Source organism: Myodes glareolus, chromosome 24 (assembly GCF_982192425.1).
Source record: "Myodes glareolus chromosome 24, mMyoGla1.1, whole genome shotgun sequence".
NCBI lineage: Eukaryota > Metazoa > Chordata > Mammalia > Rodentia > Cricetidae > Myodes > Myodes glareolus.
The window spans coordinates 5,134,653-5,158,183 of NC_142049.1; positions in this window are offsets into that span (position 1 = coordinate 5,134,653).

Consider the following 23,531-nt stretch of genomic DNA (forward strand, 5'->3'; position numbering starts at 1 on the left):
TGTATCCCCTTTACATCACTCTTTCACATGCGGTTATTTTGCACATGCCGTGTACATCATGTGCCAGTCATTGCTCTCAGACCTGGAGGTACCAAAGCAAAGAAGACACTTTTCAAGCTCCTGGAACTTAAAGGGGTGACGTTTGAGCTGATGAATGAAAGTTCTTTTCACATATCTGCTGTGTGGCACGAAAGATTTTCCACAACTACCAAGCAAGGGTGCAGGGGGCACAGTGGTTGGGTTGGTCATCGGGACCATGAGTTACCAGCTAAGAAACGCAAAACTGTAAGTACATGGTGGATTTCTAGACTTCATGCACATCATAGACCTTCCATGAATGAATTCTGTGTTTTGGACCATGTATTTGTGTTCCTCTTTCCCTCATTCTAACAAATGCCAGAGAAAGGCAACTTACAAGAGAAAATGCTTAGACTGGCTGATTTCAGCTGTCTCAGTTCATCACGATGGGTTATGAGGGCAGAGAAGTGAAGCCTACAGGATATTGGCCAAAAACAGATAATTCCTTCACTAACTAGTTTCCTTCTTTCTCCTCTTGTGCGTCACCAGCTTGTGGGACATTGCCACTCACATCCATGTCGCTCTGTATGAACATTTTTGCAGACATGCAGAAAGATATGCCTTGATAACCCCCTGAGTGTTTTTCCTGTGTGACCCCATTAAGTAAACAGTCACATCACTAAAACATGTTGGCATACAGTTTGCTTACTGGCCTAATGATAGACAGTAGTGACAGCATCTGTCCTTAGGATTCTGGTAGTAAGCAAATAAGCTTAACAAAGCAAAATAATATGATGCCCTGTACATGCAATAGTACACAAGAGTATTATTGACATTTACAGGAAATATTACCACTCTCAGTAATAATTCCAGTTTTAAAGATATACACACAAGAGCCTCTTAACTTTCTCTTAAAAATAAAACACTGAAAACATTGGCAACACATGAACTGTTAATTGATATTTACTTCAAATTAATTATCTGTGATCTGTTTAATTAATAAGAGGATAAATATGGTAAAGAGACAGTCCCTTTTGTCATTGTGGTGATAAATATACATGATATAAAATTGACTGTTTTACCCATTTGGTTTACATTTCAGTGACACTAAAGGCATTCAAATTGTTGTGCAAACAACCAATAGCACCAATATTGAACCTCTGTACATATTAAGTCTGAGCTCCCTACCCCGACCCCCACTCAGAGTCCCTGAAATCATCAATCTGTTTTCAGCCTCCATTATTTGAACTACTATAACTTAAATAGAAACATTAATTGCTGTTTTAAGAATGGTTAATTTTACCTTGTATATTGTTTTCAAAGTTTATCATGTTCATTTCAGAATTGCACCCATTTTTAAGTTTAAACAGCATTTCATTGTAGGTATACAGCACATTGTGCATCATTGGACAGATAATTGGGTTGCTGTTGTGTTTTCCCTATACCCACTGAGAAAGGTGTAAACAGGGGTGTACAAATATATGTGTGGGTCCCTATTTTTAGTGACTTTGGGGGATATGACTAGCATTATGTGGTGGTTTGAATGAAAATATTTTCTATACAATCAGGTATTTGGCCACTTGATCCCTAGTTGGTGGTCCTATTTGGGAGGTTCAGGATGCGTGACCTTGCTGGAGAAAGTATGCTGTTATGGGCCTGGCTTTGAGAGTTTCAAGACTCAAGCCACTCCCAACTCACCCTCTCTGCTTCCTGTTTGTTGTTTCCTTGTTCAATATGTGAGCCTTCAACTTCCTGTTGGTGCCATGATGGCTGTTCTTTCCTGCAGAGTCTCCCCACATGAGAATGGACCCATATTTCTCTTGAAGCATAAGCCAAAACAAACACTTCTTTAAGTTGCCCTGGCCGTGGTGTTTTCTTACAGCAATGGAAAGTAAATAATACACAGTGGCTCTGCTAGACTATGTGGTGATTCTTCATTTTATTTACTGAATGAAACCTCATTCCACTAGGCTTTATGATGGCTACACTACTTTTAATTCTTCCTAGCAAGGCACAAAGTCCAACTCTCTCTTCACTCTTGGTAAAATTTGTTATTCTCTGAGACTTTGATGGTCATTATCTTGATAGTTATGAAAGATTAATTCATTGAGATTTTGATTAGCATTTTACTAAAGATTGAGAATCCTGAATATCTTTCTATGTGCCTACAGCCATTTGCATATTTTCTTTGGACAAGATAACAATTCAATTCATTTGCAAATTTTAAGCTTGTCTTTCTCATCACTGTGTGGAAATGAAGAAACAATCCATTCTGGTCTTAACAAAAACTAAATTGTAGATTGTACTTTTTTGTGAAGATGGTGGAATAAATGTTTAAATGAAAATAAATAAATATGTTTCATCTATATCTTAGGATGAATGAAAGAGACAAAAGTGTAAGACATCTCTCTTTCAAAGACAGATACAATGAAGCTGGAAAGATTTGGGAGACTGAGCATAACTATGTACAAAACACCTCCCTTTCACGTTCTAACCACATTTGCTGATTATCTGTATCAGATTTCAGTCTCCAAATTTCATTCAGTGATCATTCACATTATTTACAGTATTGTCTTTATATAATATGTGATTAAAGATAATAAATATAAAAAAAGATAATAAATATATAGTGGTACAATTTCCTACTCAGGCAATGGATTGTTGAGGTAATGTAGCTTGGCTGCTGCCCCATTGCATCTGTACCCTATGGCTACACAAAATGACATTTAGAACATCACATTTCTTCCTGCGATTTAAATGCATCTATTTTCCCCCCATGAAAACATTGCCATATGTGATGATCATCCACATATGAGGACCTTCCTAGAAATTACAGTTATGATTACATTAACATAGCACTGTGCCCCTGTATGTAATGGCAACAGGCAGGTATCAATGCACACTGCTTGCGTGAAAATCTACGTAATATTATTGGACATTTTCAGTTCAAATTCTAATTTTTTTCATTTTCTATCTATGCTCCTTGAAAGTGATTGACCCCTCCCTAATCTTAAATTCATTTACTAAGAAGTTTAGGTTTGGGGTTTTTCATGCTATTTTGTGAAGAACAAATAATTGTTCTGGACATATTTAGCAAACAAAAGTATCATCATAATTTTTAACATTTTGAACCTTTTACCCCAACTTATTTTAAGAGTTAGCTTAAGCCAACAGGGATCACAGAAATAATTTAGACCCAGCTGCAGTATGTAAGAGTGACAGGGATTCAGGACTGCAAAAGATGTCATACAGCATTTCTCGTGATCAGTACAAACGTACAGAACTTCTAACGCTGTGGGAGAAAGAACGAGGTGTAAGGAACTAATATTAATCCTGGTGACTATGTAGACAACACACTTCAATAAAATAATATGATTATTTTGACAAACAGTTTAGCTCTTTCTTAGAGAACTATACATGTGATTACAATCAGATCTAGAAACTGCAACCGTGGGTACCAAAGAATGAAATGAAAACTCTGGTTCGCATGTGAAATGGGCTTCACAAATGAAAACCCGACTCAGGAGGTGAAGACCAGCAGGTAAGCCTGATGACTGAGTTCTCAACCCAGGCTCCATGTGGTGGAAGTAGAAGAGTAACTCCAGAAATTTTTCCTTTTCTGGCCATGTGATGAGGGCATACTTACACATACACAAAACAAACAAACAAACAAAAAACAAATTTATATACATACATTCATATGCATAGTGATACACACATAAAATAACAAAATAATATTAATAAAAATAATAAATAATAAAAAGTCCTGCATCCACACAATTGACTACTATTCTTTTTATAGAAGAAGTAGGATCGTGTCATTTGTCACAGTCTTTAATAAGTCTAGAAGACATTATGATGAGTCAAGTAAAATAAGCCTTGAATGAAAAATGAAAAAGAAAAAGTTGTATGACCACATGTTCATGCACAATGTAAAAACACTCCTCCAAACAAGGAAAACAAACAACAACAACAAAACAGCAACTCTGACCATGAAGAATAGAAATCCAACCGTGGTACCATCTGCGGGCAGGTGAGAAGCTCTCCATGGCCTCTGCATCAGTTTCTGCCTCCAGGTTCCTGCCTTGAATTCCTGTCCTACCTTCTCCCATTGATGGACCATAGATAGTATGATAAAATACTATTTCTTCCCAACGTTGTTTTGGGAAATGATATTTTTCACAGACACAGGCTGCAAGCTACAACCCCAAAATACCTCATGTGTCTCAGAACATTTAAATCCACATGGTAAAATAACTATTAAAATCCCTGTCTATGGTCACAGCATTGCTGTTCCTTTCAGTTTCCTCAGTATCCACCATGGACCAGCCTACCTAGAGGTAGATCCCATAGCTTCATGCACGATAAGCAAACACGTGGTTAGTGAACTGTATTCCAGCTTCATAGGTGAATATATCAACCATGGTTGAATGAAACTATAATTATATTGCTCATTGATAAAAATAAATAAACTGATGATGCATGATGCCAATTTGCATGGATCCTCAGTAAATCTTGCAGAGTGTCTCAGGGTCTGGTGACAGTCAGGACCCTAAGTTATTTCCTCAGATCAGAGAGGAGACATGAAATTAGAGACACAATTCACTTGGGAGATTTTTAGTGATCCCTTATGAAATCCCACGTTTACATCCTGAAAATTCTTCATGTTTTTCTCCAAACAGCCTTTTACCAAAATGTAAATTGAGGGGGAAATTTATTAGCATTCCGTTTCCTAGGTAACCAGTTAAACGGCTGTGGTCACATCCGCACATATATCTATGCCTACTCTGTCATGTCTTCATCTTCCTGCTCTGTAAGTCAGCTCTGCCACATAGGCTGAATTAGCATCTCTATTCAGGCATCCTCCAAAACTACAAAGAAGGAGCAGAACAACATCCTGACCCTTTGTTTGGGATGGTGACAGGCTCGGTGCCCACCTCCTGTGCAGCAGGTGAAAGCTATGGCCTGGGATTCTGGTCGCCAAACCACGTAGAAATACGGGCCTACGAGAGTGGAAGTAGCCAATGCAAAAGTTAACATGTATGTTTCCCTTTACATAGCAAGATGAAATCGCAGACTTACAGAAATACAGGACACAGTGGTGGTTGACTATTTTTGGCATGCAGGAGGTAAAGTGGCAGTATGGGGGTTCTCTAAAGATGGAACTAATTCTGATCTGTGATCAGTAGTAAATGGTACCACTGGGATATACTATACTTTTGCAAGATGATTTCCCTTTGGGGAATATGTAAGTGGTAGAGATTATATTGGCATATAATTAATCATAACTGTATGTGAACCTACAATCATTCCCAAATTAAAATTTTAAATTAAACGTAGCTTGGTGTGGTTGATCAGTTATATAGACTTCCTAATTACCAGCACAAGGAACTCCAACAAAATCAGAAATTTTGCATCCCTTATGAGTTATTATCAACTCTTACAGAGAATAAAGGAAACTGATATTTCATGAGGGGTTACTATGTGACGTGACCACAAACGCACCAATTTTTCTCTACAATGAGTCTATATGTTAAACATGATTATATTACAAAACATAGAAGAAGGATCAGTATCTTGTTCATGTTTACAGGGAGATTGTGTGGCAGCCTTGGGCTAAACCAGAGCGTGGAGTTCTTACTCCTAATACCTCTCATCTCATCTCTTAGTCCTGAAGACAGCATACCAGACTGGCAAGACTTGTATTACTAAAACCGTGCTTTGTTAGTAGTATGAATGTATTTTGTGATGTTCTGAGGTAAAAGATATTGTCTGACCACCATCAGTTATCCATACCTGAGTTCCAAACCTATAAGAAAGTAAAAAAAAAAAAAGTGATCAGATATATTTTAATCATCTATGGTCTTCCAGTTGTATGCACAGCTTGTCATTGCATCCCAGTGGCTTGTCTGAACACCCAGTTCTCAGATGCAATGCTGTAAAAAGTAAAATCGAGCCACATAACATTTTCAGGGCTACAGTAGAACCTTGTCAACACCTAGTATACTGGTTCATGTGTTATAAATGAAAATATTAAAATATTTGCAAGTCACATTCTGTTGTTGACACTAATATCTAAATCAAACTGGTTAGAAGGAACACAGATTTATTTCATGTCACAGTTTCTTTTTTTATTTATTAATTGTTATTAATTTTGCATGCCATCCACAGTTGCACCTTTCTCCCCTCCTCCTGCTTCCCTCTACCTCCCTTCTGCCCCGGCAAGCCGCCTCCCATCCATTCAGAAAGGGTAAAGTCTTCCATGCTGAAACAACAAAGCCTGGCACATTAGGTTGAGGCAGGACAAAGCCCCTCCCCACTGCATCAGTTCTGAGCAAGGCATCCCATAGTCTCTTGACATTTTGGGTTCTGGTCCTGTAACAATGAACAAGGTGATGGCAAAGGCAAGGTGGAGCCGAGTCTCTCACCTCATGATGGCCAAAGAGTTGAAGGGGAATACGATGAGAATACCCTGACCAAAATAAACTATTTAAGAGTGTGCCCCTCTAACTATAGGTCCTTTACCTCTAAGAGTCTATTAGCAATTTGAATCCATCAATGGATTAAATACATTGATTAGTTCAGAGCTTGTATAGTCTAATTCTTTCAGAACTCACCCTCACAGATACACTCAAAGGTGTCCTTGAGGAATCTCTTCAGTGTCTCTCCACGCAATCAAATAGACAAGATTAGCACACGAGCATGTGAATTTATGAATTACAAAACATGTGATATTTTCCAAATGTTATCCAAAGTGCTGGGCTAAGAATGAATAAGTATAATTTATGCTGGTAAGGATCTCACAATTGTACAGAAAAATATATATGGAATTAATTTAAGTAAAATGTGATGTGAACACGGCTATTCTTTTCAAAAAGAGGTATGAACCAATAAAGGGATGTGGGCCAAAACATGTGCAGTGTCTGTGATAATGGGATAATGGGTAGCATAATCATTTTGTGGAAGAAGTAAGTTTACGTGGAGGATTTTACAACCCATATCTGATTTCTAGATACCAAAATAAGGAAATGCTTTTATTCATTTGTAGACATAGAAAATTTAGTGAGTGCTTATCAAACACTAGCTTCTATTTTTAATGTGTGCATGTGTTTCCTACCAATTTTGTTGTTCTTAAAATGGAGATAAGTACAAACCAAGTGAGCCACTACGGGGTGATTGATATACATCTTGTGATTATAGGATAGAAAAAGACTCAGTCACAACTTGGACATCTTTTACACCACACCGGGATCTAATCTCAGTCAAATCTCCCTTATTCTTTCATCTTTTACAAAACTGGACTGTAGGCATCATCCTATCTGTAGAGGCTTAATGTCAGCAAAACTACAGTGACGTCAAAGGCAAACAACACTAACTGCCTCTGTTTGCTCTCAGCACCTGAAATTCACAGGTCCTTCCTAATTATTCCATTAACTAACTAATTCCATAACTAAACCATGTAGAAACTTTACAAAGTCTTTCATATTTAAAATGCAATTAAATATACCCATTTTTAGATGATACATGGGCATAAGTATCAGGTCACAATATAACAAACAAATAATCATGCTATGTTAAAACCAACTAGAAAAATCCTTTCTTTTCTCACCCAGAAAAAGTACTTCCTAACTTGTTGATTTCTGTGGGACATTTCTTTGTGTGTGTGTGTGTGTGTGTGTGTGTGTGTGTGTGTGTGTGTGTTTTAAGACAGGGTTTCTCTGTGTATCCCTGGCTGTCCTGGAACTGACTCTGTAGACCAGTCTGGCCTCGAACTCACAAAGATCCACCTGCTTCTGCCTCCAGAGTGCTGGGATAAGAGAAGTGAACTACCACTGCCCCGTCTCCATAGAACATTCTTGTTGATACAGTAACAATGATTAAAATAAGTTGCTTTTGGCAAAATGCTTCACTGGGATTATCGATTATTTTCAAATGCAAAGTTTTATTTAAACATATGTATTTGTGCTTATGCTAATTCAGGTTTAAGTTCCTCGTGAAAGTTCTCCATTCAATAGTCAATAACTTTCTGAATAATGTCCCAGGATAAACACAAGGTTTACCTTACAGCAGAGTAAGGCAAGTAGCCCAGGGTCACTGAACGAATTATACTTTTTCTTAATTCTAAGATAGTATGAAGAAAAATATTAGATTGGTTTAATGCAATGTAATAGTAAAGTGAGGATAAAACATTGCTATTTTATTCTTTTTTATTTTGCCAAATATTTTACCACAAGCAAAGATTTTCTCTCATACACAAACACACACATACTCACATAAATATATGCATATATACACATATATCCACACACACAAATACATGCATAACTGTAAAGTTAATTATATATAATTAACATATATTTTATTATTAATTACATTCTAATATATCACATATTAATTATTATATACAATCAATAAATATATATAGTACATATAATTAACTTTATAGTCCTTTTTAGTTCATCAGGAAGATGCATCTTCATTTAAAAAGCATCGTTGTAGCTCTTATAGGGAAATTATATAAGTCAGGATAAAGTTTCATTACAAAACAGTGCCATCATGACAACTTTTGTGATTCTGGGTGATCTTTCACTAGACACACACAAAACGTCTCTAAGAACTTCTGGCATTGGTCTTTGTGGGACTTAGTTATCATCTTTAGGATGATAATTTCAAATTCCGTTAATTTCTCTACGAGTTTTATAATTTTACTTTTCCTTACAGCTGAATATAATACCCATGTGTATATGAGGCATATTGTCATCATCAAATCATCAGTTAATGTGTACCTAGGGTTTGCATTTCCTGGCCATGTCAAACATAGCAACAATTGACATGGATGAGCAAATATCTCTGTAGTAGGCCATAGAGTTTTTTATGGAATATGCACAGAAATGATACATCTGGTTTCTAGGGTTGATTTATGTCTAGCCTTTTGAGGACCCCTCCCACAATAACTTGCATGGTGCCTGTAATAGTTTATATGCCCAACAGCAGTTCATCAAAGTACCCTTTCACGCCGCATCCTATCTATCCATAGCTGCATTTGTCTATCTACCTACCTACCTATCTATCGATCGAAGGATCTAATGTATTGATATTTAAATGGAGTTACCCTATAAACTCCGTAAACTATGAAATAAAATCCCAGTAACAAGTATGTGCTCCCTCTTTTCAAGTTGTTGATTGATGTTATCTGATAGACTATCTCCACAAACTTTATAGGATATTTCATTGTTCTTGGTGGCCTTTAGAACTTGCTAATATGATTTGATTGAAGAGGTGGTGTGGGAGAATTGTTTGTATTCTGTCAGTTATATTTTAATAAAGCGCTGATTGGCCAGGCAGGCAGTATAGGCGGGAAAGCCAGACAGGAAGTAGAGGTGGAGCAAAGAGACTGGGAGTATTCTAGGAAGCTCCCTCCGCAGTTCTGCCCAGACCACTGGAGAGGAAAGATGTAAGCTGCCCCACTGGAAAAGGTACTGAGCCATGTGGCTAACGTAGATAAGGATAATGGGGTAACATAAGTTATAAGAGCTAATAAGTAGCCTGACCTAATGAGCCAATCAGTTTATAATCTTATGGAGTCCTGATTGCTTTTCTTTGGGATTTGCCGGCTGTGGGGTACCGGGCAAGAACAGATACCCCAACAAGCTGGCCCGTCATGTTACAAAGAGGATACAACATACCTGAATTATAGGGCTGGAGAAATCAGGCAAGTACTGAACTGAAAGCTTTATCCGACCACCTAGCTTTCATGGTGCCAGAAGAATCTATTTATGATACCTGAGAACAACTGTATTCATCTACTGGCCTGGCAAGGTATGCCCACAGGTGCAATGGTTTTTCAAATGTTATGGAAGTAACCAAACACTTTCTGATGAAATTTAAAGTCTGCTATACAAGATGTAACTTCTGCCTAGTACGAGTAATGGCCGAAAATCTATAACTGGATTGGTTATGATCCCTACAGGGGAGTCTAATACTGGTATTCTATTAAGAGGACACAATATTAAGCAACCTTCTTAATTCATACACTTATACCCATAGATTAGTGCATCTCTCAACCCTCATCAGAGAAACTTCCTTTTCCAGTAGATTGTGATTAATAAGGTCCCACAACTGGTCAATCACAGAAAATAAGAGTCCGTGGAATGCTGCTAATCTTTAAATGGAACATCTGTACCATACTTCCTTACCCCACAAGACTCAGGGATCATTGGCAAAAAGGAGAAAAAAGATTGAAAGTGCTAGAAGTAGTTGATGTCTTTAATGAAAGCGTTTGCTAGACCTGAGAGGGTCATTGCGAATGTGACTGCATAGTAGCTGTGACAATGTGCTTAAGACCTGCATAAGACCAAGCTGCCCAAAATACCAGCAAGGAAAGGGGGGATGGGTGACTCATGACGCACCATTAATAGCGAGAAGCTTCTGGCAGTTGATGGTTGCTGGGAAGGGTAAACTGTATTCAGGGATGTAGCAATTGGTGATCCTATACTTATGCACAGACAGGCAACAGTAAGTGCACTCAGTGGATTAGGGAGAGAAGAGGGATGGGTATGGTGGGAGTCAAATGAAGTGGGAGGGAAACGTAGTGGAGCATGGGGAAATATTGGAGGGTAAGGAATTAGGTGAAGATTTGTTCTAGTAACAACTATATGGATGTATAAAATTCTCAATAAAAACAATAAACAAAATCATTTTAAAACACTGTAAGGACACTTTATGTAACTCTAAAATGGTAACAGGATGTTCCTTCCTTATTCTAGCAGTTAAAAGTTTGCAAGACTTTGGCTTCAGGCTTCAGATGCTCTTTTCAAATGGTTTCACATTTGCAGGGCTGTGATATTCAGTAACTCAGGAAGTTCTGTGCTAGTCACCTAGGTGATACAACATGAAGAATGCAAACATCTACAGAGCAGAAGCCAGCCCTTCAAAGTATGTGAATATAAAACTTTGTATTCTTTGAGTATGTAGCTATAAACGTGGGCTCTGGTGCATGCAGATAATCATTTTATTTAATATCATAACATCCCACGATACAGTTTATATTTCTAATTTTAAATAATATCTATTTGATGGCTCCAACTAGGTAGTGATATAGATGCAGGGTAACTCATTCCCACAGATGTAGCCGAAGCCTCTGGCACTCTCTTTCAGATGACTTCCTAATTGTTTTTCACTTTTATTTGTATCCCTTTCCAACTGTTTTACTCTAGAAATAAAGGGCAGGTCTGTCCATGTGGAAATGAGACAAAACCAACTCCCTGATTAAAATGCTTCAACGGTTTCTCATTCAGTCCAGATTCCTAGCTGTACCACTTTGCAATTCATGCCTGGGGCTTTGCTTATCTTTTCAATCGTTTACTCCCTAAGATATCCCTTGGCTCCTCATACTGTGCTCAATCTGATTTCCCGACAATCAGCACAACATACTAGCCACATTCCTGCTGTCTGTTCTAGACTCCAGAACCATGTGTAGCTTACAGTCTCCGCTCTGCACTTTTCTCAGTCGCAGGATTCTAGTTACCCAATCCACTCCGTCACTTTGATCCCTCTGTTCTTGAGGGTCCCCCTTAGTGTTGCCTCTTGGGATAATTCCATCAGGAACCCCATCTTGGACCTCAGTATGACATGATTTTTTTTCCATGGTATGTTTTACACTCTAAAAGATTTATTTCTCTGTTCAGGTCTGTAAGATTATGAACGTATAATAGAGTCTAGATGGCTTTGGTTCCCAGTGTCTAGCAATACCTTGTCACCGAAGTACTCCATAGCGATTTTAAAATTAAGACTGCGGTGGCTGACAGAACCCCATAAATTAGCCTCTACATCTAGAAAAGCTTCAGTGCCACTTACAATGCCACAGTTTTGCTGCCCCTGGGCCTCCAGCTAATTGGATGGTGAATGCCCTCGCTGATACTTGAGCTTGCCCACTCAGTTTCAATTCATCTGCACCACCAATGCTGCCCTATTACTATGAACAATACCCAAACCTGTTTTCCTTGCAGCAGAAGAAGGATGGCTTCATGTTTACGGGGTCAATGAGAACAAACAATTCCTTCTTGCGCTCTCTGAGTAAGCTTCTGTACCGTCTCATGACACCCAAGGCCAACCGTAAGAGCTCCAGTATGAGAATAACTTCTCATTGGTCTTTTGTAAGGGCTTCATCACCTCTCTGGGGTCCCTTAGTGTTGAGTACCTGTCTCAATCTTGATGAATACGTAGGCTAGGCCATCTGTTACAAGCTGAGACCTGGTGATTGCTTCATTCAAGAAACGTAAAATTTTCAGTTTAGGAATATTGAAAAACAAAAATCAAAATAAACAAAGGAAAGAAAAAAAAACAGTGTCTTAGAGTTGTTTTCCATTCAAATACTTTCTTCCTGAAATGATAATCAATCTAATATTCACTTAATTTATGTATTTATTAAAATTTTTTATTTTAATAATTTATTTAATTTTATGTGTATTGGTTTGAAGGTATCATATTCCCTGATAATGGAGTTACAGACAATTTTAAGCTGGCATGTGGGTCCTGGGAATTGAACCTGCGTCCTCTGGAAAATAGTCAGTGCTTTCAACTGCTGAGCTATCTCTCCAGTCCCCTAAGCTAATATTGAATAAATACATTTTCATTATGTAATAGGCATTGGGACTACTCCAAGTCTGATATTAAATAATCTCACCTCATCTGAGATGAATATTCTTATCCAGATCTTACACCCAGGACAGTAGACAGAATCTTCATTTGACTGAAGTCAGAAATACTGAGTATTAAAGTCAAGTGTAAAATTGAGTGAAATGTCATCAAACCTTATTTCTATTTCCAATACCGTGATTATCCTCCCTTTATACCAGAGTCCTCCGGACAAAGGAGATTAAACCAAACATGGGAGGACTTCACAGCCCCAAAGCATTACTTCTTATTTATAGCATTTCTTTTTTTTACAGGTTCAGGCTCTTGCTCCAAATTCCCTAAGTACAGGTTTCAACTCTATGCGACTTGTTTGTTTTGCTATTGCATTGTTCTCACTTAAACATTTTAGGAAAGCTGAAACCTCATAGTACATCCCCTGTTTATTGTGCCTTTGACATAAAAAAAAAAAGTCTAACACAACGCAGGACATTGTCAAACTCCAGTTCATGTTGAATATTTATGAAAACCGTGCTTTTCTTTCAGGGTTCTTATTTTGTTTTATATAAAATTTTCCATTTAATGAAAGGAGGTCTCCTATATTTTTCTCATGATCTAGTTTCATAAACAGAAGTGAAACACCAGATAATTGTTGTCTTTAAAAACGTCATTTCTAAATTCTACAGAGGAAATAATCAGTCCTACCCCTTTGTGAATCAAGCACCCTTGATCACTGTATGAAGTTTACTTCAGCATTGAATTCTGCAGTACCTGAGAAAGCAACTGTCTATCTTGTTGCTGGTTAGAGGAAACAACTATGCAGACCAGTCCTAGATGGTTGCTTAGCTTCTTGGGTTGAGCCTAGTTTCTGGCTACTGGTCTGCAGATAGAATAAATCCCCTAGACATAGACGGTTTTGTCTAACAATGTCTAAGGAGAGAGGCCTGAGCTCTGGCTAAACGATTGTGGTCTTGGCTGCACCCCCATGTCCTTCAAACCTTATGGGTGCTTTTAGGTTGAATTTTGCATTACCAATCTGAAAGCTTGTTCTTTATAACCAGAGTGCAATGATTGAGTCAGCTCCTGCTGGAACATTCTAGCACCTACCCAGTCAGCATCTTTGAGGAGTTTACTTTCTTTTGAGTCCTTTTAAGCTTGTCATTTCCAGCAATTAAACACAGGAGGAGTCCTCTAGTTCCCAAGAAAGCTTCAGAGTGTTTATACTATGTCCCTAATCCCTTCAATTAAACCCATTTCCAAGTCAGATGACTCATTTTATAATCATACTAATTAATTATTATTTATATACAGAAGAGATTTGATGTGGTTCATCGTAGTTGATTTGTTGAAGAAGCCCAAGGCAAACAGGCCAGCAATATTTGAATTAACAAAATATTAGAAGGAATTGCAAATACCAATTCACATGATGCTCCAGGTTTATGTTCCTCCTTTACACATGTCATCATATCTACTCTACTCTGTGAAGCACATGATCTCCATATAATGAGAATTAAGCCATGGGAGTAGACAGAGATATTTTCTACACTAACTCACAGTGATGGCCCAAATGTAGAATTTAGGGAGGTGAGACCATATCAAAAAAAATTGGGCAAAGGAAAAGTTCAACATCTGAACATATAACTTGGGTAATATCTGTTTTTCTACCAAATGAGAAAGACCAGGAGAAATAGTTAGTGACCTGTGGAAACCAGTTAATCTTTATTTTAAATTTCAACTTAGACTCTCAACTAGCTATGTGACCTTAGACAGGTTATTGATATTGTCTGAACCTCACATAGTCTTCTATAGACTAGTAATAATGAAGCTACTTAATATTACTGAAAAGTTTACAAAGAATATCTGCAAGTAAGATGATAGAGCCCTTCAGGTAAAGCAGAAGCTAAGACAATGAATTATTATCATCACTCCCCATGGGTAGCCCAATATAATGTCAGATGAAGAATGAGCTTACAGTGAGGGCTCACAGAATGAGACAGAAGAGAACATACGGCTTAACAAGAACTAAGTAGATGAAGGTTCTAAAGAACTAAGATTTAAACAGATGCTGACACCTCTGGCTTAAGATAACTTGAATTGTGGGTTTTTTTGTTTGTTTGTTTATGGTCATGAAGAATGACATTGATTTGAGAAAAACATACTTTAATAATCATATTTTGTTCTTTCCTTGCGCTAACAGTGCACTATAGGATGTCGTTTCCTTGATGGGTACATTATTTTCAACTAGTCATGAGTTTCAGCAGGAATATTTCTGATTTTGGAGGCCAAATACAGCTCTAAATACTGAGTTTCAAGACACCCAAAGCTGGATAGAATGACAAGAAATAAACAAAACAAATAACAATAAGCCACGGTATCAAAGAAATGTATGCTTTTCCATTATGTATTATTTAACTGTCTAATCAGGCAAAGGAGTCTGTTCATATGAGAAAAATATCTTTCCACGGCATGAAGCTTGAAGAATCATGAGCGACAAGTGTTCTGAGACAGCTAGAGTAAAGACCAAGGCTCCGCATGACAGCTTTACAAGAATGGCGAAGGTCTCTCCTATGTCATTGTTTCCTAAATTATAGTCCCACAGTAAAGCCCCAGGATACAGTGTAAAACAAAGTTATTTAAAACAATTTTGTGGGGGTGGAGGAGATGATTTGCTCTAGAAATTTGGTCTTCCCATGTCTGACTTAATTGCACAGATCATAGCTGGAGCCTCTCGAGTAATGAACTCATAAAATAACAACCCTCTGTGTTTAGAATAAGAGTTTAACAAGCAGTGGATAGAGTTTATGAGCATTCCTTAAATCCTAAGGCAATGAAGGAGCTATAGAGACTCTCACAGAACTTGTGACATTATTTCAGAGATGGAACATGTTTTGACATGAAGTTGACAGGAATTTGCTAAAAGACTAAAAACACAAAACCAAAAAAACTTCAATTTCTTCAGCCTCTGGAATGAGGAATGTCCCTGTGATATATTCTACGAACCATAACCTATAAACTGGAGAAGTTTTACTGGTTTAATGATTACCAAGTAATTATTTACGATTACTAAAATGGAATTAATTCCTCTTCTGTCAGAGAACCTATATGAATTCTCACCTCTATCCACTGAGTTTGGTACAATGTTGTTTCTTATGTTTTGCTTATTTCTCTATTATGCAGAAAATATTGCCACCTCATGAAATGTTCCTGGAGAATATTAAATGAGATCATTTGGAACTTGTACAACATTGTATGGAGTTCTTCAATTACACACACATTCTCACACACACACATACAGAGACACACACTTGCATCTATATTCTTTTAAGAAGCCAACGGTAGGTCATTGCATTCTGCATTATAACACACAAACAATATACATTTTTATTGGGGCATTTTGACTCATATTTGTCAAGATATATCATGAAATGAGAATTTAAAACCCTCTATATTATTTACTATTCTATAAATTATTCCCACAATTGGCAAATAGCATTCCTGGACATGTTTATTTGAAGAGATGGTGGCAATTCATAGTATTTGATGGTTGCTGCAGAATATTCCTTTACACTGTGTGAATATGTGTACTTGATTTAATAAAGAGCTGAATGGTCATTAGCTAGGCAGGAAGAGGTTTGACTGAACTTCTGCACAGAGAGAGGACACAGAAAGGAAGAAAGGTGAAGTCACCAGCCAGATAGAGAGGAAGCAGGATGGGCAGTATAAAATAAAGTTAACCGAACTATATAAAAGACTGTAGAGTAAAAGATATGGGTTAATTTAAGTTAGAATAGTTAGTGGGCCAGCCTCAGCTAAAGACTGAGCTTTACTTATTAATATTAAGGCTCAATGTCATGAATTGAGGGCTGGAAGTTCCTAAAAAAAATAAGCATGCTACAGATGGCCAACTATTCTATCAACTCATTTATGAGGCTACCTTCTTTTACTTGCTTAATTAAAGGAAATAAGTAGAGGGGACCCAGGTAACTCTCACACAACATACACTGATACAAGTGACACACACAACCCATGTCTGTGGTTCAGCTTGTATTGTCATGTGGATAGCGAAAGAGTCAAAGAAAAAAATCTATGCCTATTATTTTGAATGAACCCTTCTTTTGTAAGCAGCCCAATCCTCCACTCATGTTGTGATGTGTGGTGGAATTTTCCTAAACACTAATGAGATCCAGCTGAAAACTCTAACACCGCCCAGCTACTCCAATGCAGATATGGGTGAATGATAATTACTTCATGGCAATGGTGACTGAAGTAAACACAGTGAGAAAGATTTTCAAAGACAAGAGTTTCTTAAACAATGAAGGCAGGATAAAACAAACACCACAGTAGACGGAACAGAATCTGAGATTGTAAAATGGCACAGTGTTGGCATTTGCAGAATTCTTCATCATCTGCAATGTCAACTGAACAAAGACAAGTAACTTATCTTGTCTGGTGGGAAAAAATCCCTACAAGCATTAAATAGACCATTTTACATGAATCATTATGCTTTCTGGGAAGACAGAGAGTATCGTTCTTTGTATCAAATAGCATCAAAAGAAAATAAAGTAAGTTTCATCAAAACATCTCAGGCTGAATGACAATGTCACATTATTTACATAAAAAACCCACTTTTCTTTTATGTAAGATATATAATAAATTGGAAGTCATTTGGTAAATTTAATATTTATTTGATGTTATTAAATACAGTGATTGCATAATATGCAAAACAGTATTAATTACATCAAATGTATATTGAGGTAGTATTGAGAATAATAGTATTTCTGAAAAGATCTCTGACTTCATAATATGTAAATGAAACACTATAGAAGCATCACAGTTCATGACAATATTGTTAAGTGACAAAAAATAAAGAAAAAACCATTCTAAATGTAGAAGTAGAAGCTAGGAGGAAGAAAGTAAATAAGAAGAGCTGGAGCCTTGTATTGAATTAATGCCAGATGGAGTCATGTGGACATATGGCAAGCAGAATATGAAAGCTGGAGCCACTGTCCCTTCAAAGATGGCTCTGGAGAAAGGGACAGGTCTTTGAATTCTATCCCTACCTTCATATAAATCAGATATTAATAATATCTTTAGCAAAATAATATGCAAGGGAAGTATAAAGCCAAAAGCTGCCTGTAATTTTACTAAGCTATAAAGGGAATGATTATCTCTATAATATTATATTAACTGCATATTCTTGAAGTCACTACCTATAAACATAACATTATTTTATAAAAAGCCATTTTATTTGTGTAGCTGTACAGTCCTCTCTAACAGCTGCTTCCTTTTGTGTTTTAGTTGATGGACTGTACAAAGACAACTGTAGAGAAGGAAATGTCATGGAGGATCCTCAGGATATGTCCTGGAAGGAGCAGTGTAAGATGAACTGAAAATAGCCAATTTTGCAATGCACAAAAAATGAAGAACGTTTATAAGCAGCCGACAGCGAAAATCCCAAGCAATATACCTAACCGCTAAGCACTGTAGGTATCAGAAACACTAAATAAGGGGAAAAACCTTAAGTACTTACTGCACATGATACATATTCAAAAGAAATCTAATTAAGCATCCTTACATTCTCAAATTCTCATCATTTTTCATAATGGAATACCTCAAAAAATCTTTGTTTTTGAACTGTATAGTAGATGATTGCTATATATACAGCTGCCTTGCAATATCAAACGCAAACTTTTTATGTCTACCTAATTCCAATGTAGAACCTGTTGAACAACTTTTCCTGACTCTCTCCTCTAGGGTCTCCTGACTAACACAAATTATTAGGGTTAGTAAGCACACTACCGAATCAGTAATGGAAATATCTATAAAACACTCATGCACCTAAGTATCAGGGAGCATTGCCAAAGACAGAGCAGAAACATTTTAAAAACCAGGGTATCAGGGAGTTTTGGGTGAGACTGTGTCTGCTAAAATAAAAGGAACTATGCCCATAAACTCTCACAAATATTAATGCCCAAATGTGAGATGTATATGTATTTGTGTATACATATATATTTCTAAAAGTATACTTTTATTATCTATTTCATTAAATATAATATATCATTATATGTTTATATAATATATCATTATATATTTATGAGTATATATAAATATATTCAGAAATATATGCATATGCAAATATATATATATGCAATACAATAAAAACTAAATTTGTAGGAAAACAGAGAGGGCCATATAGGAGAGCCTGGAGGGAGGAAAGGGAAAGGAGAAATGTTCTAGTTATATCATAATGTCAAAATATTCTCAAAGTCATCTACTTGTGGACACATCAGAGTAAAGCCTGAACCACTGAGAAAAGTTCAATTAAAAATAAAGTCACAGAAGCAGTGTTATGTACATAAAAACAGAAGTAGTGAGAGTTGCCTTCTCCAAGGCTACCAGGAAAATACGACAACAGTAGAACATCGCAGTAATAATGGGAGAAACATAAAGATTAAAGATGTAAGGGACAGTAATCAATGCTATCTCTAAGACAAGCACAAAGAAAAGCTGTCTTTACACATAATCAAATATATATGTATATGTGTGCAGGTATCTATGCTGAGAGGAACAGTCATTGTCTTCAGATGAGTGCCTAATGAAGCGAAGGTCATCAGGTTCCATTGGGTCGTGTTAAACCCATGGTCACTTGATAATCTTGGTAAAACTCAAGAGATCTCAAAAAATAAATAAAATCAAGATATAGAAACAATAAAAGTCACGTGTGCAAAGAAACTTGTAAGGAATAGGGAGGTATTGTAGGGGAAGGGGGTTTATCACAATCAGAGTATACATGTGTGAAAATGCCAAAGAACAAACAGCAAAATTTCATACAAAGAAAATAAAAAATCAAAACAACAAAATACTTCCTAAAAGAATGATGGCTATAGAAAGAAAATTATAAACTCCTTTAAATGAGGAGTATACATATACATACATATATGTGTATATGTGTATATATTACACATGCATATACACATACATACACACATATGTGAATACACATCACATATATGGAAATCCTCTTCAGTAAATGTGTTCATGCTTAAAGGAAGATTTGTTAATAAGCAAAATAAGCAAATATACAAAACAATAATCTCCTAGATATATAAAACAAACAAGTACATGTGATGATCTATAAATTTTTTCGTTTGAAAAGTAAAACATCACTACTTTTAGATTTTTATTAAGATAAAGTGAAAAGTAAAAGTCTCAATTATTTTTAAGTAAATGTTGGCAAACACCTTCCTCTCCCTGGTATAGAAAACTATTTATTAATGTAAGAAACATGAAAAAATTACTTAGAAAAATGTATGAATTTGACAATATTTAATCTGAGAATAAGAAGTATTAAAGTTTCCACAGGGAAATGACAATGAATGCCTTAAGCAAAGAGATAGACCAAGCATGTTTACTGAAAAGAACCTTAACTGTTCAAGGATTGCTAGCAACATCACTGGAAGATAATGAAAGAGACAGAAAGTTGACAAGATACAGGCTAGTTTTTCTTACTAACATATATGTTACCTACTAACATATAGGCAAGGTTAAAGTTTATTGATAAAATGGAAGCTAAAGTTTGAACCACCCTTAGATACTATTTTATTCTTCCTAGGTTTGTGATTATTTATGATGTCTGTCGACGCCCAACATGAGTCACTTCTGAGCAAGGTCAGTGATTGACAGGTTGCTGACAGAAGTATAATTAATGCAACTAGTTAGAAAATTAACTCCAATTTGATTCGTAAATTTGAAAGCACACATTCTCTGTACTCTGCCATGAGACTGCTAGAGGATTGTGATGTGGTCACTATGCTGCTGATGCCACAGCAAAAGCCACACGTAAGTAAGGCTGCCTAATACCATTGCTATTAACAGGTAAGCAACATGGATGCCCATCATTCTATAGCTTGTTAAATTAAACATAGTTCATTCACATGCTAGCATGTCAGACAGAATTAATAAGAAGCAAACAATTTAGACATCTGCTTTATATTACTCTAATAAACCAAAATCTACACAGAATACTGAAGACAAATCTATTTAGTTTAGCACATTCATTTGAAGTTCCCTAAGAACAGTAATAACTGCAGGGTGGGAATGAGATTATTTATAAATATAATTCAATTGGACCATTAATATTCTGCTTGCTAAGGTGTTACAGCAGATTAAAAAAGAAAAGGCCTTCCACACACATAAAGTACATTTAAACATACAAACCATTTAACCTTGTAATTCAAAATTGTATGGGGAATAAGACCTAGGAAATGCATAATGAACAGTAGCAGACAAAGACTGGAAGGAACAATGCTACACAGTTAAATGTCTCACAGCATGATGAGAAGGTGGATCCACAGCTTCCTTAAACTTTTCAATGATTTATTTTAAATTATTAAATGCAGAAAATAATTCTTAATTGTTAATATTTAATGACATTATATGGAGTATATGTATATATATGTACCTAAATGTAACTTACTAAATATACATATATGTATATAGATGCACCTAAATGCAACTTGCTAACTCCATATACTCCATATAATGTAATATTTGTATGTTTTCAGGGTGGACCATTTAGCACTGGACAACCAATTGGTGTACTTTACCCTGAGGAATAGTACATTTTTTAAAATTTTAAATATTAATGAGCTGCCCTACAACCTAATGAGAATACAAAGAAATTTAAATTTATTTTCTTAAAAAAACAAGATTTATTAAGACATCATATTACATACTCAACTTCATTGCAAGAACGGGTTGCCGTAAGTTTCCCGGAATCTCAGCAAAGACTTTTCTGTGAAGGTCTCTTTAGGAAGTAAACCTCAAGCCTATCTTTCTTTTTAAATATTTTTTCTTTTTCTTTTTTATTAAGCTGTCTTTTCTCATTCTACCTTCCAAATCTATTTCCCACTCCCTTCCCTCCTCTTGCTCTCTCTCCACCTTTCCCCCCTCACATTCCCCATTCCAACCCCCACTCTCTGCTCAGAGAGCCTAAGACTTCCCATGGGAAGTCAGCAAAGTCTAGCATGTTGCTTTGAGGTAGGACCAAGGCCCTCCCCCACTACATCTAGTATGAGCAAGGTATCCCTTCAGAGAGAATGGGTTCCAAAAAGCCAGACCAAGCAGTAGGGATAAGGCCTGGTTTCACTGCCAGTGGACCCAAAGTCTCTCCCAGCCATACAATTGTCACCCACATTCCGGGGATCTAGTGTCGGTCCTTCCCTGTCAGGCTCTCATTAGCCCAGGTAAGCTGTTTCAGTGGGTATCCCTATTACGGTTTTGACCTCTTTGCTTGTACTCTCATTCCTCCCACTCTTTGACTGGACTTTTGGAGTTCAGCCCAATGCTCCACTGTGGTTTTCTGCATCTGCTTCCATCAGTTACTGGATGTAGGTTCTATGATGATAATTGAGACAGTCATCAATCTGACTACAAGGTAAAGCCAGTTCAGGCACCCTCTCCACTCTTGCTTAGGGTCTTAGGTGGCGGCATTCTTGTTGATTCCTGGGAATTTTTCTAGGGCTAGGTTTCTTGCTAGCCCTGTAAAGACTCCCTCAATCAAGAAAACTCTTTCCTTGTTCTCTGTCTCTGTCCTTGCCGATCTCAACCATCCCTTTCTCTCAAGTTTTCCTCTCCCGTCACTTCTCTACTCCTCCCCTTCTGTTTTCAATTTCCCCACCCCTCAGACTCCCAATCTTTTCAGGTGGTCTTATCTATTTTACCTTTCCAGGTGGGTCTATGTATGTTTTTCTTAGGGTTCACCTTGTAACCTAGCTTCATTAGGATCATGGACTATAGGCTTATTATTCTTTGCTTTACAGCAAGTATTCACATATGAGTGGGTACATAGTGATCATCTTTCTTGTTCTGGGTACCTCACTCAGGATGTTTTCTTTTTTTTTCTAGTTGCATCCATTTTAGTGCAAATTTCAAGATGTCATCTTTTTCCTGTGAGTACTACCCCATTGTGTAAATGTACCACATTTTCTTTATTCCATTATTCTGATGAAGGACATTTAGATTGTTTGCATGTTCTGGCTATTATGAATAATGATGCTATGAACACAGTTGAACAAATGTCCTTGTAGTATGATTGAGCATCCTTTGGGTATATGTCCTAGAGTGGTAGTGCTAAGTCTTGAGATAGGTTGATTCCCAATTTTTTTGAGAAACCACCATACTAATTTCCAGAGTTGTTGTGCAAGTTTGCACTCCCACTAGCAATAAAGGAGTTTCCCCCTTACTCTGCATCCTCTCCAGTATAAGCTATTATTTATGATTTTTATCTTAGCCATTCTAACAAATGTAAGACAGTATCTCAGAGTCATTTCTGTTTGCACTTCCCTGATGGCTAAGGATGTTGAACATTTTCTTAAGTGTCTTTCAGTTATTTGAAAATCAGTTAAGAATTCTCTGTTTATATCTGTACCCCATTTTTAAATTGGATTATTTGATATTTTGATGTTGAATTTCTTGAGTTCTTCATATATTTCGGAGATCAGTCCTTTGTCTGTTGTAGGGTTGGTGAAGATCTTTTCCCATTCTGTAGGCTGCCTTTTTGTCCTATTGACTGTGTCCTTTGCTTTACATAGGCTTCTCAGTTTCAGGAGGTCCCATTTATTTATTGTTGCTCTCAGTGTCTGTGCTACTGGGGTTATATTTAGAAAGCAATCTCCTTTGCCCATGCATTGAAGTCTACTTCATATTTTTTGTCTTTTTAAAAAATGTGTATATTTATTTATTTTACATCCTAGCCACAGTTTCCCCTCCCCCTTTCTTTCTAGTCCCTCTCCCTCCACCTCTTATTTTCCCACCTTCCAATCCACTCCTCTTCAGTTTAGGAAAGTGCATGTCTCTCATGAGCATCAGTAAAACATGGC